Raw genomic sequence first — 20,640 nt, forward strand, 5'->3', positions numbered from 1 at the left:
CACAGAAATTCATATGGAATCATAAATGACCACGAATAGCCAAAACAATCCTTAGCAAAAGGATCAAAGCAGGAGGTATCACACTTCCAGACTTCAAACTTTACTATAAGGCTACAGTAATCAAAACAGACTGGTATTGTTACAAGAACAGGCACATAGATCGATGGAACAGGATAGAGATTCCAGAAGCAAGGTCTCAATTCCTCAACCAACTCATCTTTGACAAAGCCTCCAACAACAACCACTGGGGAGTGGAGAACCTATTCAGTAAATGTAGCTGGGAAAACTGGCTTACCACATGCCGAAGATTGAAACAGGACTCCTACCTATCACCATTCACAAAAGTTAACTCTAAATGGATCAAAGACCTAAATGTAAAACCTCAAACTATAAGAATCTTAGAAAATGCAGGAATCACCCTTATGGAAATTGGACCTGGCAACAAACTTGTATTCAGAACCCTAAAGGCCAATACCTTAAGAAATAAGATAGACAAGTGGGACCTCAGCAAACTAATGAGCTTTTTCAAAGCAAAAGAAACCATCAAGAGAGCAGGGAGACAACCCACAGGAAGGGAAAAAATATTTGCCAACTGTATATCTGAAAAGAGGCCTACATCTAGGATCTACATGGAACTCAAACGCGTCAAAAGGAAAAAAAAACAGTCCCTTTAAAATGTTGGCAAAAGACATGAATAGACACTTCTCAGAAGAAGGTATATGGGCAAAGAACAGACACATGAAAAACTGCTCAGTCTCACTCATCATCAGAGAAATGCAAATCAAAACCACATTGAGATACCAACTAATCCCAGTAAGAATGGTCATCATTAATAAAATGAACAACAGCAGATGCTGGCGAGGATGTGGAGAAAAGGGAACGCTTCTACACTGTTGGTGGGAATGTAGTGCAACCTCCTTGGAAGACAGTGTGGCAATTTCTGAAAGAACTAGAAATTGACCTTCCATATGACCCAGCAATTTCCCTGTTGGTAATACACCCTGAGGAACTCAAATCTTTCTACAAGAAAGATACCTGCACACGTATGTTTGTTGCAGCTTTATTTACAATAGTAAAGGCATGGAACCATGTTGCCTATCGAAGCTGGACTGGATAAAGAAAATGTGGTACATATACACAATGGAATATTATGCAGCCATAACGAAGGACAAATATATGGACTTCGCAGCAACTTGAATGGATTTGGAATCGATCATACTCAGTGATCTATCACAGAAACAAAGAATAGAGTATCATATGTTCTCACTCATAAGCAGAGTTTGAACATTTATAATACTATAAGAAAGGATTTGGCAGTGATGGGAAACTGTTAGGGGAGGGGAGGTGGGATTGGCAGTTGAGGGAAATTGCTAGGGGAGGGAGGGGCATACTTCATCAACAAGGGTACCTGCATAATCAGTGTTTGTATACCTAACCCTGAATTGTACCCCACATCTGTATAATAAAAAATAATAATAATAGTAAAATAAAAAGAAACTTTTGTCAAGAACAAAAGGTTCTTATAAACTGTGTAAATACCTATATGTGAAGACTCCTTGTAATTATGATTGCTAGATAAGATACAGAACTTTAGTGCCCAGGTAAATTTGAATTCTAGACAAACAACACTTTATATTTTAGTCTCATATATTGCACGAGACATACATATACCAAAATGCATTACTTATACTAAAACTTATCTGTGGTTTATCTAAAATTCAAATTTAGCTCTGACTCATATTTTTATTTTCTAAATCTGGTTGACCTATTTAATATTCATGTATTGTATAGACAGGTTTTAATTGAACGAATGAAATTTCTTAAATATTTAGTGTTAAGAAAGATCTGAACTGAATTTTTATTTGAACTAAATTTTAGAAGCTTATCTGTAAAGGAACTAAAAATGGCGATGATGCATTTCCCTTGGCTATCTTTGATGATGAGTGTTATTTATCATTCTCACATCCTTATTACAGGAGGGAGCCAAGTATAATGATATTTCCAGGGAGATACTATCTCTATGCATAAGCCATGATGGGCCTAAACAATTCACTCACTATGCAATTTTCTATGCCTTTTGTTCCCTTCACAAAAGCCTGTTGTGGTGTCTTACATTTCCTACCCTGGGTAACTCTACCCTAGAGTGGCAACTCCAAGCCCAGGGAGGCTAGATTCCTTTATTGCATTTGCTATCTTGTCTCTCCACAGAAACAAGCTGAAGCCATCCTGTGCTTAGCTGGATAGATGAGTCACCTTGGAAGATGGAAATGTTCCATAGTCACTCTTGTAACTGAATGAAGATGGAACTTTCCTCTCAATAAACCATAGTTGGGAATTACTGCTGGAGTCTCAGATGACCATACTCACAGCAGCTTTCACACTTTTCTGAGAAAAGCCAAACTCTGTGGTAAATTCAAGGACTCATGCCAAATGCAGTGATGTAATTATTTAGCTCCAATACACTTAAGTATCCACATTAATAAATTATATGACAACCCTGAGCTGAGAAGATCTCTTCACAGTTGTTCTCATCTTCACGGCAATCTCTGCACCCATCTTGAGGACATTCCAAAAAGTGTACAACACTTATAAAGTACTGTGTGGACAGACACCAGCCTACAATAACTTCACTCCTAGAAAGGTACAGAAAACTGTGAGAGTCACAGACAAAGAGTTACAGAGAACAGCCAAGACCCTTATGGAACACCTGCATGGCACATGTGCACGTGGGAAACCGTGTGTTGGGACTTCAACTTACCTGGGAGAGAAAGTGCAACCTGGGGGAAGATTTAAATTAGGATAATCCAAGCACAAAATTTGCTATCTTCTTCATGTCTAGGGATTGCATACACTTTGAGAAATGAGATGGGCAATTATTAAAACACAGAATCTGATGGGAGAAAGAAAATATTTTGGTAGGCTGAAACTTTTGGCCTGATCAACAAGATAAGAAGAAATAAGTGTAATGCTCTGCATTCAGGTCTAAATAGACTTTTCAAAAACTATGTACATAGTATAAATAAATAAGAAAACAAGTAGACAAATAAATCACCTTCACAAATGCAAGATTTTGGAAATACAGCCTAAAAGCAAGGACCATGGGGGAAGGGGACATTTGCACTTTTATCAATAGTGGGTTCTATATATGTCAGTTGTTTAATAAAGTTTCCCAAAGCACCAATGTAATATTTAACAGCAACAAATTATGCATATTTTTTTTTAGAACAGAGGCCAAAATACAACCAGAAATTTAACTGAAAACCATGTTGACTAAAATTTTTGTTTGTATGTTTGTTTGATTAAATTAAATGCTAGTCACAGAATATAAAAGTTAAGCTATATGTTGCATGCATAATGTAAAATGCACTAACAAATACATGAAAAAATGTTTGGCCTCACTAGTTATCAAGGAGATACAAATTAAAACTACATTGAGATACCACCTAACTCCAGTCAGAATGGCCATCACCAATAACTCAAAAAATAACAGATGTTGGAGAGGATGTGGCAAAAAGGGAACACTTCTACTCTGTTGATGGGAGTGCAAAAAAATCTAAATCTAAAAATCGACCTTCCATATCACCCTGCAATCCCCCTACTGGGTATATATATACACGGCCACTGCAGCCTCAATCTGCTGGGCTCCGGCGATCCTTCTGCCTCAGCCTTCCAAGCAGCTGGAACTACAGGCGTGCGCTACCACGCCTGGCTAATTTTTGACTTATTGTAGAGATGAGGTCTCACCAAGTTGCCCAGGCAGGTCTCGAACCCACGGGCTCAGGCAATCCACTCACCTCAGCCTTCCAAAATGTGGGATTACAGGCTGAGCCACCGAGCCTGGCTTATTTGAATTTCTAAAGTAGAAAGTAAAAGGAAACCAATTTTAGCTCATTATAAAGAAATAAGTATTTCAGAGTCAATATCTTATGATAGCTAGGTTTTTTAGAATTTGTTTAAAATGTGGCTTCAGTAGGGCACATCTCATCAACAAGAGTACCTGCACAGTGCATATTTGTATACCTAACCCTTAACTGTACCCCACAATTTTAAAATAAAAAATATGTATTTAAAAATAAAATAAAAATATGGCTTCACAATCACAGTGCAGCTAATTGACCTCTGGCAAGTTATGCTAATTCTTGATGCCTTAATTTTTATGTGTGTAATATGGAGACGATAATAGTCTAAAGGGATTGTATCTATGCAGAGATTAGCTCTAAATCAGAGTGTATAAGGCAAAAATAGTCAATAATCAAAATGACCCTTTGAAATTTCTTAAACTTAAATCACAAGGACTCGGGCTCTAAGAAATTCAAAATTCAAAATTCAAAAGTAATTTTCTTTTGTATTTGGCTATTGTTAAATTCTCTAGATCTTTATAAGTCAAGGTCTATTTTAAATGGGATATCAAAAGAGCCGTAGGTAAGTTTTATTTTTTCTCACTGTCTTTTATTGCCAACACATATAGTTGAATTTTCATATTTTAAATATGTGTACAATAAAATATCAGTGGAGGAGAATAAAGTTAATAAAGAAGTGATACAATATTTGTAAAAAGCATTTTCAGATTGCTTAACCTGTTATTCGTATATGTGGGCATTTATATGTGTATCTCTATCTCTGTTTTGTTTTGTTTTTGAGTTGGAGTTTCACTCCATCATCCAGGATGGAGTGCAGTGGCACACTCATGGCCACTCCAGCGTCGACTTGCTAGACTCTGGCAATCCTTCAGCCTCAGCCTTCCAAGTAGCCAGAACTACAGGTGTACTACCATGCCTGGCTATTTATTTATTTATTTATTTATTTATTTATTTATTTATTATAGAGATAAGATCTTGCCAATTGCCTGGGCTGGTCTTGAACCCGTGGGCTCAGGCAATCCACTCGCCTTGGCCTCCCAAAGTGCTGGGATTATAGGCTGAGCCACTGAGCCCAGCCATCTGTATGTTTAAATATCTAAGTGACTAGAAGTTTCATGGGTTCTAGGTCTATGTTTTATTAAACGATGGGTTTCTCATTGCTTAGTAGAGTGCCTGGGACTCTGATATACAATGGACATAGTTGAAGGAAGGAAAAAAGAAAAAAGGAGGGAAGGTCCAATCATGGAATAAATGGTTGCATGAGTCATTCCATACTTAGAGTTTTCCAGACCATCTCTTGTGAATTCCTTTTCACTGGAGATAAACGAAGAATGGTTAAACCGCTATAGTCAAATGGCTTTTCATTTATGGAGACATGAACCTGAGCACTTGCCTCTAAGTTTTCCTTTGTCATCACAGAATGTATGTCCCCCCCCCCACAAATCTTCATAGAAAACACACTGAGTACTCATAGACCTTGGGAAGCTACAAGACTGGAATGCATATGACTTCTGCCCTTAGTAGTTTACAATGTAGTTAATGGATATTAATAGCTAACTTTTATTATTGATCAAGTATTGTTAAAGCATGTTAGTAGTTTTTAATCTATATCTGCTTCATATAAGACTTTAAGGTAGGTAATGCTGTTACCTAAGTTTTATATAGAGGAATCAGAGGCATTAAGAGGGTAGACAACTTTCTCAAGATCATGCAGCCAATGGGTGATGGAGCTAGGGTTTTCCCCTACCTGCTGGCTCTGAGCCTGAATTCTTAATCCTTCTGCATTATTGCTTTGTCATCCTTTGAGGTTGTGACATGGTGGTGTGGGTGTCTTATGTGCAGCAGCAAAGTACCATTCCTACTTTCTTCCCCATTGGAGGGGTCAGTTGGCTGATAATGGGCTTTTCTGATTTTTGTAAATATGTAATTGTTTTCAACCACACCACCTGACAGGCATAGTTTCCTCTCCTTGCCAAGTTTCTGTGAAGGTCTTCACAAAAAATATTTAAATATGGATTTCTAGAGGAATAATTTGTTCATGTCTCTGTTTCTGAGGAATGATGAGCTTATGCTTTTATGGGCTAGTCATTATATTATCTGTCTATAAACTGTAGCTTCCAGGACTCTAGAAGCTTTTCATGCATCATTAGCAAATACTGAACTCTTTCCATTCTTGAAAAAATAAAATGAAATAAACCCATGCTGGCACAGAAAGAGTGCCTAACAACTTATCTTTGCAGTAATTAAATACTCAGGCCTCTGGCTTCAGCTGAACTGGGCTATAATGAAATGCTAAAGACCTAATAATAGTGTGAATATGCTTAAGTCTTGCTTACCCCAGTGAAGTAATTTTTTTATGAACCTAGCTTATGAATGTTTGAGGGAATGCATCTGTTGTGTCTTCTGATGGATGAGCTGCCATATGGAAATTTACAGTTGTCTTGTTACTTACTTAGAAATGTGTAGCAAACTGGCTACTAGGTAGAGAAAAGCACTGGCTTTGAAATATTATCTGTGTAGTCCGGGTTAAAGTACAGCAGCTAAAAAACAGCTCACTGACTATTTTTTCAAGGATTGGGTTTACAGTAAGTATTAGATGGCAAGTGGTGTATTTTCTGAATGTCCTCTACAGAGGACACGTTGAGCTACATTAAATGAGTTAAAGTTCTCATTAAAGATTTTTGAAGAGCCGGCCTCAGTGGCTCAGACTGTAATCCCGTGCTTTGGGAGGCTGAGGTGAGTGGATTGCCTGAGCCCGTGGGTTCAAGACCTACCTGGGCAACTTGGCAAGACCTCATTTCTATAATAAATCAAAAATTAGCTGGGTGTGATAGCGCGTGCCTGTAGTTCCAGCTACCCAGAAGGCTGAGGTGGAAGAATCGAGGAAGCCCAGAAGGTCAAGGCTGCGGGGGCCGGGAGTGGTTACTGCACTCCAGTCTGGGCCACAGAGTGAGACTCCAACTCAAAAAAAAAAAAAAAAGATTTGAGAAGAGATTATGTACATAGTTGTATAGGTAGTGGGACCTGACAAGTTTAGCACACATTCCTACATTCGCTGAACTTAAATAAAATTATGAATGATGAAAACTCAAATGATTTTCTTAAGCCAAAAGGTAAATTAGTCGGAACATGCACCTGAAAGGAGCTTTTAAGTTTTATTACAAAGTTGGATTACTGGTTTTGCTAGTACTTTGCTTCTTTTCATTTCTCAATACTGATGTCCTCAGTGTAGTCTTCAAACCCAGTCAGGCTCTTCCTGTGTACTGGGCTACAACAGGTCAGGTTTTCTACCCTAGCTCTAGTTCAGCAGAAGTTCCCGGCCATTTCATCAAGAATGTCTTGATTGGTTGGACTTGGGTTGAGTGTCCATTTCTGAAGCAGTAGCACTGTGAGCACAACATGAAATATGTCACTTGGCCAGACCCATGTTGTGTATCCTTATGTGGAACTGGGAGTAAGTTCAACCCAAACTCCTTCATCTTCTATTTTCCTAAAATGGAGAAAACATCAAATAAGGGCAGAGTTTGGACAAAGAATGATAGCCACTCACTAAATTTCCCATGAAGATACTCTAGATTATTTTAGGAAGAACACGATCAACCAGCAAGTATTGATAGAATGCCTACCATGTTGGGGGGCACCACAACAAACTTCTAGAGGCATTTGCAAACTATTTGAGGATCACTTTATGCCACCAAATACCTACTGAGTGTCTAACTATGCCAGTTATCTATTGTTTCATAATGAATCTCTTAACAACTTAGCAGCTTAAAAAATAAAGCATTTATTAAAATAGAGTGTCTGTAGGTCAGGAAGCAGGGAATGGCTACATCAAGCTCAGGTTATATCATAAGGTGGCACTTAAGGTGTGCACAAAACCACTGAGTGTGGGCTGGATTAGCAATGAGCTTGAATGTGTCAAAAGGTACAGTGTCATTGGGATTAGAAGATAAACATCATTGTGGCTTCTCTCTGTTGTCCTCTTTCTTTCCCTTTTAAATCCATCACATTGAAGAAAGCTGGCACCATGTTATGGGAACAATGATGTGACTTTATGAAGAGGATCATGGATTGAGAAACTGAGGACTTCAGGTAGTATCCAATGAATGTAGCTGTGCTTAAGTGAGCTCCTTTGAAAGTGAATCTTCTAGCCCTAGACAAGACTTGTGATTACTGTGCCTCACACCTTAACACATTTTAAGTGCTTGATTTGTGATGTTAAATCATCGATGTGATGTACAAAAATAGTGCTATAGTTTTGATGTTTGACCCCCAAAACTCATGTTAAGATTTGATTCCAATGTTGGAGCTAGAAACTAATGGGAAGTGTTTGAGTCATGGAAATTGATCACTCATGCATAGATCAATGCTCTCCTGGGGGTTGGAGACAGATTGTGAGTGAATGTTCGTTCTCCTTGTTCCTATGAGAGCTGTTTGTTTAAAGAAACTTGGCATCACCCTCCCTCTTGCTTCCTCTCTTGCCATGTGATCTCTGCATAACCAGCTCCCCTTGGCCCTTAGCCAAGAATGGAAGATGCCCGAGCCCATCATCAGAGGCAGATACTGGTGCCATGCTTCTTGTGCAACCTGCAGAAACATGAGCCAAATCATTCTCTTTTCTTTATAAATTATTCAACCTCAGGTATTCCTTTATAGCAACACAAAATGGACTAAGTCTCTGTATCTGAGAGTGCACAGCACATCCAACAAGATTCCTCAGAGTGTGAGGACTGAGCAAAGAACAGAACCGAAGTCAACTTAATGGTATAAGCTGAAGATTATTTCTGGGAAAAATACGCTTCCCTAAGGGAAAATACTGAACTCTTTTGATTCAACAATCTCATCTCTACCTAGTCTGATTTCAATCTCAGCATCATGGACTTGAATTAATGCTATAAAAGGATGAGGACCTTCTTTATGGCTGCATAATATTCTGCCATGTACTGCAACCTGGATGGATTTGAGCCTGTCAAACTCAGTGATCTATCAAAGGAACAAAGAACTGAATGCCACATAGTCTCACTCATTAGCAGAACCTGAACTTTTATCATAATACTATAAGAAAGGGATTGGAAGTAGTGGGACACTGCCAGGAGAGGAAGGTGGAAGGGCACAAAACATCAGTAAGGGTATCTGATCCCAAGCCAGGCAAAGTGGGGACCAAAGGGAAGCCCAAACTTCACCTGTATGATGACCACTTATGTACTTAATCCTGAACTGTATCCCACATCTTTAAAATAAAATGTTTAAAAGGGTGAGGTTTTGGAGATTTAGGGAGTAGGTGAGTATACTTTGCATAAGGGAGGAATATAAATAATCTGTTCTCATATGTTTTAACTTGTTTAATCCTCACAACAACACCTTAAGAAAACTACCACTATGAATCCCATCTTACAAATGGGAAAACTGATGCACAGAGAGTTTTTTGTTTGTTTGTTTTTTAAAGAGATGGGGTCTCATTACGTTGCCCAAGCTGGTCACAAACTCACAGACTCTAGCGATCCTTCTGCCTTAACCTCCTAAACCACTGGAATCACAGACATGCACCAACATACCTGGTTAGAGGATTTAACTAATTTATTTCAGGTATCCCAAGTGAGCAGAGTTGGGATCTGAACATATTCTTTTATCCATCACATACATAGAATACTCCAAATTCCACTGAGCACAGCTCTCTGAGAACAGTGAAGTTGTTTATTTCAAGGGCACTTTTAGTTGTTCAATTTCCCAGTTCTTGAATTGTCTACAAAATGACTTGTTTTGAGTAAACTCTGAGTTTTAAAATATTGTCAGAGATAAAATTATAACCACTTTTGAATTCCAATTTTTTCTAAGACATTGCAAGTGACTGAATATAAATCTGTATATATTAGGAGTTAAAGAACATACAAAGAAATATCACAAAGAAGCAACAGCAATTCCTTCTCAGCCCCCCAAAATAAAAATTGCATAAATGGAGGCAGAGTTGAGATATAACACTTCTGATTAAACCAAGTTACTCCCATAATATGCAGGGGGCTTAGTAATTAAATGGCTTTTTATTGTTTTACATCACTTAGGCAATATGGGTGCTTAGAAGGTATTCTTGGCTTTAGAAGCTGAAAAATATATAAATCAAAACTGAACTGAGAACATCATAGGATTTAAAACCAGGAGAAAATTCAGAGTTACAAAACTAACTCATTACATGAGGAGGAAATTCTATCTTTTAGTTCCATTGTCAAGTGGACAGGGAGTTAGCAGAAAATGATCATTTCTTTTCATATTCTTTATTCATTCTTTTCTAATTACATCTTCTAAACTGTTGTTTGGATTTAATTTGCCATTGAAACAGCACTGCCACTTATGGATTAAGCTGCAATGATAAGAAAATGACACATATTCCAGTGTGCTTCTTTATTTTAATTTCTGTCCCTCCCTGAAGGTTTGAGTCAACGTTCTTAAAGACTACCTCTCTCAGATAAATAAGCTAAGTAACAAAGTGTCTTTATTCTGTTGACCTTCTCAAGCCAAGTTTTCCAAGTCCCACATAATTTTATTTTATTTTTCAAATTAAAGCGTTAACCCTCAAATACTGTTCAATAAAGTCAACTTATGTTCCAGCCTCCCAAGAAAAGAGCAACATATCTTGGTAGCATATTTACTGGGAAATTGTAGGTTTGAAACCCTTGGTAAGAATAGCTTGGGGTGGTGGTTATAATGCTAAGAGGATCTGCAGATTTGCTGACTATGGTTCCCTATTCTTTTGTCAGAGCTACAACTGGGGAAGAAGGATTTGTACTCAACTGCATTGGGTCAGCACCAGAAAGTTTAGATGATATAAACAAGATAGCTAAACAAGGCAGCATATGAAAATAAAACATCCTTTTGGGGTATGACATATGGTAATAACTCATAAATGTCACTGATAATTATTGTGATTACAAATTGCTTTTGTGTAGATGTATATTATTTGTAAAGTGATGGTGGGAAAGTGACAATAGATTATGGTGTCAGAAGATGATGTTTCATCTCCAGCTTTTCCACTTTGATGTTTCATGTCATTGCCGAAATGAGCATCTTTGGCTTCAGTTTATTCTCCTGGCCCAAGTAACACACAAATAAATTATTGTGACCCCTAACCATCTTTGGAAATTTGAGGAGGAGTCATCTCACAGTGGTTGAGTTGATGCTATTATGTAATTGCAAAGACCATTAAAATTGTGCCTCATCACATTAACTTACAATCAGAGAGGAAGGGCCATACTTAACACCTTTCTCCTGAAACAAAGTTCTAGGCCCATATTTTATATTGAAACACATTAAATCCAAATGAAAATTTGTTTGTCTTATTAAGGACTACTTGTATAAAAGTTTCCATCCCCTTCTGTTCTCATTTTTTTTTCAGATTGTCCTTCCCCACTTTCCTTATATTAGAATAGAGAATGGAGACTCAGCTTTGTTGAATAACTTCCAGATGCTTGATGCTGTCCTAGAATATCTTGCAGATTAGTTATTTTATGTAAAGGTCATGTCATCCCTCTATAATACACACTTTCATCTCATATGGACAAGGAGATGAAGGATCAGGGAGGCATAGTGTCTCATAAAAAGGGGTCTTGAGTTTGAATGTGCTTTACTCCACAATATGTGTTCTGTTGAGTGTATATGGCCAGTCATGATATATTTACTAAAATTTGTAAAAGGTTTAATGACTCACAAATATTTTCAATTGAAAGTGGGGAAGAGGATCTTTATAGCAAGTAAATGATGGAGGGACCCATGATTGGACTGAACAACAGATTTACGATGAAAGCTGAAGAATTGTGGTACACAAACATGTTATAGTTAATTAAAGCTCTAGAGGGAGAATTTGGTTCCCTAGAAAATACCAGAGAAGAGCTAAAACATATGTGTTGAGCCACACCAACATGGTAGAGTTGATCTCTTTATAGAGTTACTCTTTTTTTTTTTTTTTTTTTGAGTTGGAGTCTCACTTGGTCGCCCAGACTGGAGTGCAGTGGCCGCTCCCCGCCACCACAGCCTCGCCTGCTGGGCTCCGGCGATCCTTGCCCCTCAGCCTTCCGAGTAGCCGGAATTACAGGCACGAGCTACCACGCCCGGCTGATGTTTTGATTTATTGTAGAGATGAGGTCTTGCTGGCCAGGCGGGTCTCGAATCCGCGGGTTCAGGCAATCCACTCACCTCAGCCTCCCAAAGGCGCGGGATTACAGGCTGAGCCACCGAGCTCGGCTACAGTTACTCTCTTTAAAGCACAGTTGATTTTACTGTTTTGCTGAAAACTAAGTACATAGACAAAATAATTGGAGACTTTTCCCTGTGAAAGAAGGCATGCCTCCAGTTTAAATCAATAGGAGTCTATTTGTGTTCTGCATTGTTCAACATTTCACTGAAAAATCAGTGATTTGCACCAATCTATAGGACTTCAGTGACCAAGGCTTGTTAGACTCACAAAGCCTACAAATTGCAGAAAAGCAAACTTCCACTCTAATCGAATAATGTGCTATTTAAAGTTAAATCAATAGGCCTACATTTTTAGCCTGAATAAAACATGAATCTTTTTTTTTTTTTTTAGTTGGAGTCTCACTCTGTCGCTCAGACTGGAGTGCAGTGGCCGCTCCCGGCCACCGCAGCCTCGACCTGCTGGGCTCCGGCGATCCTTCCGCCTCAGCCTTCCAAGTAGCCGGAATTACTGGCATGTGCTACCACGCCCGGCTGATGTTTTGATTTATTGTAGAGATGAGGTCTTGCTGCCCAGGCGGGTCTCGAACCCACGGGCTTAGGCAATCCACTCACCTCAGCCTCCCAAAGGCGCGGGATTACAGGCTGAGCCACCGAGCCCGGCTAAAACATGAATCTTTAATAGAGTTATATCAGAAAGCCAGGTCCAATGGGCCCTGTAGTTCCAAGATTTAACTATAAAGATGAGGCTGTAACGATTACGTGAGTAAGAACAAAATAAAAGGATGAAAGAAATGTACTTGACATTTGCCCCGGTGTAGGCAATGTGCAAATAAAAATCAATTTACTTGAAGCAAGTCTTCCTCCTTTGTAGTATAGATGCTGTGTCATGTCAACATTTATTTCTTTCGCACTTATTCTCCTCAATGAGGAGAGCAGAGTATTTAACCTCCGGGTATGGCCTCCACAATTAAAAGTAAATGGGAATTAATCCAGTTGCTTGGCAATACATAGCAGAGTTGATCTAACTCATATCCCAAAAGGAATGAGCAAGAAGGAATGTATTCACTCTCAAAGCAAATTGCAAAAGACTGAGACTTTCATGGCAAGAGTGAAAAGGAAAGGATCTATGTCAGGAGACATGGCTTCTGTCGTTTTTTTGAATGAGGTTTATTTATTCAGAGCAACTTCTCCATTAAGCAGGGATCAAAGTCAAATGCAGGCCTAGGTTTATATTTGTACAGCCTTGCAATGAGAGAAGAAAATATTTTTTTCTTATCAGTTTCAGTTCAAAGCGTCCTAGGGAAGAACTTCAGCCTAGTCTGAATTATCAGCCCAGTTCCCAGGCCAATTGCTGTGGGGTCTGGGGGATGTCCTGAGGGGACTGAAAGGTCCTATTTTGGGCATGTGCCCATCTCTTTGGACAACCATTCATGACCAGAAGGAAACAGGGTTGCCAGGCAGCTATAAAAGGTCAGATTCCTCTGCAAAGAATTTTCTTTTGGAGAAACAAATTAAAGACTATGTTGTTTCCAAACACATCCACTGAGTCTGAGACAGCTGAAAATATGAACATTGTTCTAAGATACGTGAATCTTCTTGGAGCATTTAGGTGTGGAGGAAAAGTCAACTCAGTACAGTTTGCTACTAATCTCTTTTTTTTTGGTTACTTGGAGAAAGCTTGAGCTTGGTCTTGATGGTTATAAAAGAGTCAACCAGGTAGTTAACCAAAAAAAAGTGATGAGAAAGAGAGAGAGAGAGAGAGAGGGAGAGAGAGAGAGAAGGAAATAGGTCAAGATGTGAAATTGGAAGGATGATAGAGGCTCAATTGTGTGATCACTTCAGCCAAACCAAGTGATTTGGACTGTATCCTGTCAACCCTGGAGAATTTTAATTGAGAGATAACTTTAAGAAAATTCTTGAAAATAAATAAAATTTTTGGCAGGATATGGATTAGGGAGGTAAGAGTTCTTTTAGAAGGTACTGAGATCACCCTTCTAAAAAAATCAAATACTTGGTGGTGATTGTTTATGTATATGTATGTGTGCATATATGTGTATCTTTATGTATATGAACATTATAAAGTTATCACATAACAAGCATGTTCATGATGACTACTGTAGCATTTTGCTAAATAGAAAAGAACAAAGTCAATTTAAAATTAATTCCTAAAAGTATTCATGAAGATAAAAAATGATATACGAACATGGCAAAAATCGTGGATACAGCATGCAAATGGCTAAGGCCTAGGAATCACCAAAGTAATTGTGTGAAATAATTTTAAAATGTGATAGGATGTGTCAAGAATGGCATTTCCCTTTTAAAAAGTTGTCATTTAAGGTAAGGAAGAGTTAAATAAAGAAAAAAAAGTTGAGATTTTAGTGTCAGGAAGCATCTGGAGAGTTCAATGTGAAGTGAAGTTTTGGACTCTTCACAGGTAGCCTCTGTAAAGCTATGGGATGATGGCATGTCCTGGGTAAGTTGTTTCCATTCGCTTTTTTTTGAACAGTCAACTGTTTTCTTGCTGCATAAACTGAGTGGCACTTAGATGACACAGAATCTGTATGCATAAAATCAAGGCAAATTACCATCCCCTGGCTTCCAATAAATACTCTGTCCCTGGTTGTTCTCCAGGCTTTTCTAGACCTCAAAGACACCCATCCTGCCTGTCTGCTCTGGCATTTAATTGGAAATTGGCCTCTTTGTGGCAGAGGACACTAGGTGTGGATGTCCATGTATTAAAAATGATTGCTGTGATTTTGAATTGTACTTCTCTATGAGAAAAGGGAGAATTGATAAATAATTGCATTTGTCAAGGAGGCCATGATCTGGGTAAAAGAAAACTGATATGCACAGGGTGCTGGTGACTGGCATTTAGGGTATAAGAATTGCATGCCACTCCATCTGTTAGAGCTAGCGTCATGATGCTTACTAAGGAGAAATGCTGTATTCCTGGGGTTTCTGTTTAATTATCCATAAAACAGACATCCTCAAGTCAATGTCATTTTCAAGATAATCAATGAATTACCCATGTGATGTGTCAAAAACTTTGCAAATGAACACATTGTGTGCTTTCAACATACAAATCACTAAAATCATTGCTCCTGGGGCATGATCCATGTGCCTCTGGGGGTCTATAAAATGATTTCTGGTGGTAAGGGGGCAAATGTTTTTATTATATTAATGCTATATATTTATTTGAATGCCTATTAAAAATAAATTAAGTAGGACATGAAACCAATGCAATGAATATTATTGTCTGAATTATAGGTGTGTGGTCAGTGGTACCCATAAATATAACATTTTGGCAAGTTAAGATTGCCATCTGCTACAGTGGTTGGAAGAATGAAGAGAATTGATCATACAAATTCTGAACACGGCTTCACATTTTCTAATTTTAAGGCATCTTGATATCTTGATATGTTGTGTCCTTTATAGTGATAACCTAATTTAAGTAAAATGTGGAATGTGGACATGGCAGAAATTTTGAAAGTATCACATAACTGAAGTTTAGGAAAATTTGACCTAAGAGATGCCATTGATTCAAATGTTTGTGTTGTGGAAGGTAATTGTTTTATTCATTCATTTACTCAACAAACACCAAATCTGCTATTGTCTAGACACTAGGCATACTAAGATGACTAAAACATGATTGATGACCTTGAATGGCCCATACTGTATTAAGGAGGATACAATACAATTTTTTTTCATTAATCAGTATTTTTTAGTATGGTTTTGTGGGGTACAGTTAAGGGTTAGGTGTACAATGACGTTTCATTCAGGCACCCTGTAGATAAGTTTTTTCCCATCCCCCGACAGATATTTGCTACTGTTAATCCCCTCCCCCCCATAGTTTCCCAGTACCATCAGTCATTTTCTTACAATACAATTTGAAAAGCTCTCCTGTAAATATGGATACAACATAAAAAAGGAACATGGAGGAATTAAAAACAAGGATCCAGGAAAAACCTACAGAGGAGATGGTATTTGAGCTAATGTTGAATTTGAGTAGATCACCAGGCAAACAAGAGCAAAGATGGCATGTTAGGCAGTTAGACTTATGTCAAAAATTTGGAGATATGTAGAAATATGATGTGACACAAATCTTTTCTTGCACATTTGTGTAAAGGAAGGAGCTTATATAAGGTGCATTTGGGATTAAAGGGAGTGCTAGTGTAAAATACTATAAATGTAAGTAAAATCTTCAAAAACTTTGCCATATATTTTGACATTTTCACTTAATTTAGGAACCCAGAATGGAAGGGACAAAAGGTGCACACTACCAGCCACTTGTGTGTGCTCATGACAGGCATCACGAGTCAATTCCAGCATTGCTTCCAGCTAGAGCTCATTTCTTCTCCAGACAGAAATCTGGGCTACCTCTACTGATGGATTTGAAGTGGTCACAGAGATGAAACCTATTTCCTATTTCTGGTGAAGTGTGGAGCTAGAATCCTTTTAATAAGGATTAGAACATGACGCAAATGAGGCCAAGAGCTGTATCTCAAAGTTCTTTATGTTTGAAACAATCACACAAGATAAAGGTAATACAGACCAACTTTAGTGCCTTGTTCCAATAAATTCAAAGTCACCTGATTAGGGTAATCTTCGACAAAAGATTTAAAAATATTGGTTCTTGAAGAAAATGCAGTTCAAGGTTGGTTTTAATAGCATTTGATTGTTTATTATAATAAATATTGAAAAAATAGGAGCATCTAAATTTGTAGTTTTCCTTAAACTTTTTGAAAATTCACAAATACTGGGTCAGCCTTCCCACCTGGCAACAACTATGTAGGTACTGATTTGGTTGGAGTATATTCATTTGCCACAGTTGATGAAATTTCCTGTTGTTTAAACCAACTCTGCTTCACAGATTCGTCTTACCTACCTGTACCCTGGAGGGATTTTATTTTTGGCTCATGCTTATCTATGTTAACAGTATCTCATGAGATAGTCTAGCTAGTGGTCCCCAAAACAATCATGAATAAATTACATTGAATTACATTATACATATATTAGTTACAATCATGGGAATTTTTCCTCATAAAACTTCAGTTTTTCCCATATCAGAACTTTTTGAATTAAGGAATTTTTAAGACTTTATTTTTATCATTTTTCTGAGGGTGGGGAGAAACTTCTTAGGAAGTGTAGAACAAGAAATTTTTAGAGTCAGTTGTTCTAACAAGCCTTTTTAAAGATAAAAGATGTTAAACATGGGATCTTATGAAAAGGTCCTTCTTCCTTCCTTTCTTCCTTTCTTTCTTTTTTTCTTTCTTTTTCCATAAAAAGACCCCTGAGATTTCCAAAGGTTGTTTGGACCCTGTGAGTAGCATGTAGTTAAAATGTCTTGAATCAGGAATTGAGGGGAGGGGAAGTGAATTCCTTGGGAATGAAAAGAGTCAGAAGTCTTTTGAAATGAAGAAGTGCTGAGAGTATTACTGTGGGTTGTAGGAAGGGAAAGTCCACAGAATAGATCATGAAAATCTCGACAGAGGCAGGTAAGGGGCAGAGCTGCTGTGATACATATTATTTTAGTGTTTTTATTAACACAAAATTCTCACTTGTAGGTGCCTATGCCGACTGCTGGAGAGATGAAGGACTGATCCCCAGAGTCTGGTCCAGACTCTGACTCATGACCACTGACTCCTCAAGTGCAGGGCTCTGGAGAGGGAGTAAGTGGTCTCTCTAATGGGGTGTCCACAATCTCTCTAGTATCTGAAGAAACAACATTCGGGCTTGGCATTGTGTCAGCTTTTAGTGAAACAAGAAAACAGTCAGCTGTTTCATTTTTAGATCTCAGTGAAACTCCTATTATCATGATCTCTTTATGATCCTGGACACAGTAATGAGGTTTTAAATCCTTCAAACGTGCTCTAAAAGGTAGTTACCAGCTCTGTTAGTGTGACCTTTTCAACACTGTGTGATTTATGTAGCTGGTCATTTGTCTCTTCCTTTTTAAATAACAGTGGAGAGAGGGATAGGAGTCAGAGGAATGTGATAGTGAGAATATGAAACATTCCTGGATGCCTTTTATCTCCCACCAAAGACTTTTGATGTGTGAATGACAGGATTAGCTTCCATTTGGCTGTAGATTGTTTGCTGAAAACTTCTGTAAATGTAAAAATAGAAAAACATATGTGCTGCATACTTCTATGTTGCATTGTTAGCCTCAGCATTTTGTCATCATTTATCCCCTTTCAGGGGAGGGACATGAAATTCTTCCTCAGGTGGCCTCTGATAAAATTCTTAGGAGATGCTGAATCTCCAAGTAATTTTTAAACCACTTTATTGAGTTTGATTGATACAAAAAGCTGTATATATTTAATGTATACAATGGGATGAGCTTGAAGAAAAGTATACACTCCTGAAGCCATCACCACAATCAAAGTCATAAATCTACCCATCCTTATGCTCTTTTTATTGTATTTATTTTTTGTTATAAGTAAACTTAAAACATTCTAAAGTCTACTGATTGAATAATTAATACTTCCAGGGGTTATGCAGTATTCGACTTATAAGGTACTCTGATCTTAATGTGAACTTTTGGAGAGATTCTTTAATTTTGTTTATCTTTTCTAAAAAATGGCATATTTATAAATCTCAGGTAGCTTCAGTCAGTTTAATGACCCACAGACTTTAGTAGCTGCACCTCTCCCCTGATTAGATTAATGTAATGTGTTATCTAATTTTCCAGTTCTTCTTCATCTTTATCCTAAATGTCAAAAGAAGAGCCAGCTGTTCATTGTCTTTGGTGCCTGGGTCACTGTCCATGTTCAGGTGAGAAAGTATTGTTTAGAGATCACAAAACCGCATGCCTGAAGGACCTACACAGGTAACACATGCAGAAGAAAAGGATCATTTGCTTTGTTTTATTTTTATATGTTAACTTATAGACATCTTCTTATTTACTTTTCTAAAGCACTGTGTTGTTCATACTTTTTTTCTTCTAAGACATATTCCTGTATGACTCCTTTTCATTTCTCCACTTGGGAAAGGCCTGGACAAGATCAAATGAGAAGATAAATGATAGCTGTCAATCAGCTCAGTGATGAAGCTGCATTTGGACCTAATGGTCCTTATGTGTAAGACACCATGACTCAGTTTCTACCAATTGGTGCCATGCTGGATTGTTGATTTACTGTTTTCATTTACTTTTTTTTTCAAGACTAATCTTTCATTTTTAAGTGAAAGCTGCCAAATTAAAAAAAAATGACACTATTTTTTTTAACTTGCCAGCATAAGCAAAATTTAGGGCAACATAAGTCCTTGGTTGTTATGTATAAGCAGAAGCTAAAACATGTGTAAAAATGGACATCAATTTTTGAAATAATAGACACCAGAGACTGGGAAGAGTGGAAGAGGGGAAGAATGGTAAATGATGAGAAAATACTTAATGGATATATTGTGCATTATTTGGGTGATGGTTACACTTAAAGTCCAGACTTCAACACTACATGATATACCCATGTAACAAAACTGTACTTGTACCTCTTAAATTTATACAAATGTTTAAAAGATTCCATGGTACAACTTGTTGTTAATCTCTGGTGCAGATGAATGACTGAACCCAATATCACTGAATATCACTACACATTTGGAATTATAGAGGTCTGTGAATGCATATAATTTCATTTTGAACTGATTCTAGTTACTTTATTTTTTACATAAAATGTATCAAGGATAATGCATTATGTATTTAGTATATAGAAGACATATTAAAGACTACATATTCAGTATATGTTTAAAACATATGTATGATTTGTTCATATATAAAGCACATATATTTGACCATATATTCTGTTTTAACGTAGAATTTGAGTTATGTTTGGTTCTGCAGAATATATGCTAACTGGGTAGTTTAATTAGAATTGGTGATGGTCAAAAATGAAAAGCATATAACCGGTCCCCTTTACAATCTTCCGCCATTCGAGGAGTTGAAGGAGCCAAGAACTCTCAGAAACAGTCGTGTGAACTGGCATAGGGGTGAGGGGCACAGGAAGGAGGCTGGTGGCACTCAGAATGGTCCAGCATTTGACATACAATCGTAGGCTTTCCCACAATACAGCCTCTAACAAAACTAGGCTGTCCTGAACCCCTGGTAATAGGATTGTTTGTCTATATACCAAGAAGGTTGGGAAAGAACCAAAATCTGCATGTGGTGTGTGCCCAGGCAGACTTCGAGGGCTTCGTACTGTGAGATCTAAAGTTCTTATGAGGTTGTCCAAAACAAAAAACCATGTCAGCCGGGACTATGGTGGTTCGATGTGTGCAAAATGTGTTTGTGACAGGATCAAGCGTGCTTTTCTTATCGAGGAGCAGAAAATCGTCGTGAAAGTGTTGAAGGCACAAGCACAGAAAGCAAAATAAAGAAATGAAGCTTTTTTTCTGTAATAAAAATTAAAAGACTTAAAAAAGAAAAGCGTATAACCTATTATTAAAAATAGAACGTAAACTCTTGCTGATTTACTTTATTCTCTCTAGCACTTATCATTGCCTCATTTATTTGACCTATTTATTTCTTGTCTCCCCACCAGAATGTAAGCCCCATGAGGGCAGGAGGTTTTTTTCTGAATAATTCACTTATAAGCCTAGTGCTCAG

The 20,640-nt window shown here is 37.7% G+C and overlaps 1 pseudogene; it reads left to right on the plus strand.

Annotated features, from left to right (window-relative positions):
• Positions 1-20,060: 20,060 nt before the first annotated feature.
• On the plus strand, positions 20,061-20,408 carry LOC110596483 (annotated as a pseudogene).
• Positions 20,409-20,640: the final 232 nt, after the last annotated feature.

This window comes from Carlito syrichta, unplaced genomic scaffold (assembly GCF_000164805.1).
Source record: "Carlito syrichta isolate Samal-C Ts95f unplaced genomic scaffold, Tarsius_syrichta-2.0.1 Scaffold107961, whole genome shotgun sequence".
Taxonomy (NCBI): Eukaryota; Metazoa; Chordata; class Mammalia; order Primates; family Tarsiidae; genus Carlito; species Carlito syrichta.